This window comes from Oncorhynchus mykiss, chromosome 24 (genome assembly GCF_057628025.1).
Source record: "Oncorhynchus mykiss isolate SJ-2025 chromosome 24, ASM5762802v1, whole genome shotgun sequence".
NCBI classification, from domain to species: Eukaryota; Metazoa; Chordata; class Actinopteri; order Salmoniformes; family Salmonidae; genus Oncorhynchus; species Oncorhynchus mykiss.
In genome coordinates, this window is record NC_143045.1 from 17230597 (window position 1) to 17234761 (window position 4165).

Genomic DNA, 4165 nt, shown 5'->3' on the forward strand with positions numbered 1-4165 from the left:
GGTGTGCCAAGCTTGTAGCGTCATACCCAAGGAGAATCAATGCTGTAATCTCTGCCAAAGGTGCTTCAACAAAGTACCGAGTAAAGAGACTGAATACATATTTCAGTGTTGTTGCTTTTTTTATGAGAAAACAAATCAAAAAATTTGTTTTGCTTTTTCATCATGGGGTATTGTGTGTAGATTGATGAGGGGGGAAAAAATATTTATTAAATTTTAGAATAAGGCTGTAACGTAACAAAATGTGGAAAAGGTCAAGGGGTCTGAATACTTAGCTACCTCAATTACGTACCCCTGCACATCGACTAGGTACTGGTACTCCCTGTATATAGCCATGTTATTTTGTCTTCCCTATATATATCCATGTAATTTTTACTCTTTATTTCTATTCATTATTCACTGGGCATTTATTCCTCATGTCACTATTTATATTTTTTATTTGATCTTATCTTTAACTCTGCATTGTTGGAAAAGGACCTGTAAGTAAGCATTTCACTGTTAGTTTTCACCTTTTGTCTATGAAGCATGTGACAAATACAATTTGATTTTACCGTGAGCTGATGCCAGCTGCCAATGTCCGATGTTGATCCTCTGGTATTTCGGTATGGTGAGAGGAAAGGACGTCATGTCTCCATGTCTCCAAAAACATCTGGAATGTTGGTCCTCATGAACTGTATGGAAGCAGCAATGTGTTGGGGAGTGTAAACCATTAGTACCACAGTTATTACATCAACATAACTATAGTTTGTTAATGATAACCATCTCCATAGTTACCTATCAATGATGACAGCCTTTCTAGAATCCACCTTCACCTGGCTTTCCTCCAGGAAGTCAGAGTTAGCGATGACATCTAACACCGAACCCAAACCCGCTGCGCGTGTGCGCCATCCTGCATACATGTATTTTACCCCCCCACACACACACCAAACGCGATCACGACATGCAGGTTAAAATATCAAAACAAACTGAACCAATGACATTAATTTGGGGTCAGGTCGAAAATCATTAAACATGTATGGCAATTTAGCTAGTTAGCTTGTACTTACTAGCTAACGTTAATTTGTCCTATCTCCACCACTGTCATTCATGTAGAACTTGATTTTGCTCTCCTCCAACATTTTTGACAGAAGAGAAACACACACTCATGTTGATATTTGTACTATCAAAACTTGGGATTTACATATACATAAACATTTGTAGCCTAGTGGTGGGTGTTGTATCAGGTAGAGTACATTACATATGATAACCATTGTCTCAGGCCTGCATTGTCATCTTCCCAATCTCTGGGCCCAGGCACCTCTCAAAGGGATATGAGCAGTTACCAACCATCACCCCACTGGCAGCTTTGTCTGCCAAGTAGGATGCCACTCCATATTTATGACTTAAAAATGGAGGAGGGAAAACTTGGTTTTGAGGCACACAAATCAAATGAAAGTCTTACTTATCAAATTCAACAACCTTACCTTACTGTAAACAACCAAGTCACAAACCTATAGTATATAAACTATTTACTATTTACATTTTTAAATAAAAAAAAAAAAATAGGACTTCTCCTCAGTGTACAGTATGAAATTATCTCTTTATGGTTAACCTATGAAGGAGGCTCCAATGACCACAGCTTTCTTTCCCACACAGAACTGGTGGATCTCCTTCTCATCCTCGTAGCTCTGCAGTATCCTCACTCCCTCCAGCTCAGAGCTAGGACAGCTCAGAGGCCTCGCCTTTAGAGAGGCAGGAATAGAGGGAGACGTGGGTAAAACAACAGCTAACATGCTAGCATAGGACAGAGCAGTAGATAGGCATACAGATTCAGTAGTTTGACATTTAAAATTAAAATGGTCACCAATTCAAATTAGAATGTGATTGTCATGGAAAATATGGTGACAAACGTTGTAGGCCTATAGCTATTGGTGTCCTTTAGGAGTGGTTTCTTTGCAGCAATTTGACCATGAAGGCCTGATTCACAGTCTCCTCTGAACAGTTGATGTTGAGATGTTTCTGTTACTTGAACTCTGTGAAGCATTTATTTGGACTGCAATTTCTGAGGCTGGTAACTCTAATGAACTTATCCTCTGCAGCAGAGGTAACTCTGGGTGTTCCATTCCTGTGGAGGTCCTCATGAGAGCCAGTTTCATCATAGCGTTTGATGGTTTTTGCGATTGCACTTGAAGAAACTTCTTGAAGTTCTTGAAATGTTCTGTATCGACTGACATTCATGTCTTAAAGTAATGATGGCCAGTTGTTTCTCTTTGCTTATTTGAGCTGTTCTTGCCATAATATGGACTTGGTCTTTTACCAAATAGGGCTATATTCTGTATACCCCCCTACCTTGTCACAACACAAATGACTGGATCAAACGCATTAAGGAAAAACATTCAACAAATTAACTTTTAAGAAGACACACCTGTTAATTGAAATGCATTCCAGATGACTACATCATGAAGCTGGTTGAGAGAATGCCACGAGTGGCTATTTGAAGAATCTCAAATTTAAATATATTTGTTTACCACTTTTTGGTTACTACATGATTTCATATGTTATTTCATAGTTTTTATGAATTCCCTATTATTCTATAATGTAGAAAATAATAAAAATAAAGAAAAACTCTTGTATGAGTAGGTGTTCTAAAACTTTTGACCAGTAGTGTACATCATTTTCTAAACGTATTTACTTACTTGAATAGGTTCTCCCAGCCATGTGGATGATTGGAAACAAGGCAGCAAAGTTTGTTTGTCACCAGAGCGTTATAGAGCATATTACTGTATACCTGTGAATAAATTCATGAAATGGAGAATGGATTAAACTAATTACCCATTTATAACCAGACCTTCATACAAACTTGCTGTCCTGAATTCTTGACGCACAGTCGAAGGTGCTGCTATATGCTGCCAGCACACCCAAAAGCGAGCCACTCTGGGCGCCTAAGCAGCAGGCGACAATTTACCGTGTGCTCGTGTACATGAGCCGCAGGCCTACAATGGAATAATATATTTTGTATCTTACAGTTACAGCAAAAGTAATAGAATATTAACAATCTATCCGATTGTGTGATGGGTGTGTGATAAGATCTTAATGTCCATCTTGCAGGTCAGACTCCAGACACACCATCCCAGTGACCTGATCCTGACCTGTAGAAGCTTGACCCTGGCATTGACTCATATCTGCAATGGGGGAAAATCATATTCCGCAGGGAAAATGTAAAAGGAAGGTTATCTCTGTATTTTTTTCCCACAAATAAGATAATGCAAAGAGGATGGATTAAAGAAGCCATTATTTTTTACATTAAAAGCAAATGCTGTCAAATGGGGAACCATTCTCTCCAAGCACTTTTGTGTTTTCCATCCGATGGCGATGAGATTGCGTGCACTGTCAAAATTGCGAACATAGTTTCCCAGAACAGGCCATTCATTTTCTAAATAACAAACTTTGCTCACCTGTTGTCCTGGCAGGCAATGCACTAGTCCCGAGAAAATGAAACATTGAACGTATCAGACTGTACAATACCGTTGATCGGCTCTTTTATTTTTTAACCAAAGAGTCGTTCGCGCGTGCATCCCAGTCTGTCACGGCGCTGATGGTCCCGAGACGTCGGAGACCTTTTCTACCCACAGCAGCACCAAGAGCCAAACCAAGCTGAACTCGTTTTATCCAAGGGAAATAACATAGCTATATAATCCATACAGTCATACCCCACACCTCCTCAGCACTACAGCGATGATTCAAATAACCAGAGTTGGTTGCACCCAGTATGGGCCCAAGGACCGAGTTTGGGAAATCCTGTCATAGCCCAATATTGTAGCCTACTGGATTTTAAGCCTATCAGTCCATGCACAACCATACATGTAAATTCCAAATAAATGTAATTTACGGAGGATTATGCCTAATAGATTAGGAAAATAAGGAGTCAATATGGATGAGGGAGTAATTATAACTACTACACAAGATGTATTGTGCAGTAGTAGCCTAATTAGCGGTCATGTATGCAATAACCACACATACCATATATAGGAGTTACAAAATCAATTGCGTGGCCTAATATCTACCATGACCACAAGAAGTCGCCCTTTTCAACACAAAAATCAACCTGCGTCTATTTTGTCTGGTACGTTTCAGGAAAAAAACGATTCCCATAACGCTTTATGAATGAACAGAGGCGGGGCGATAAATT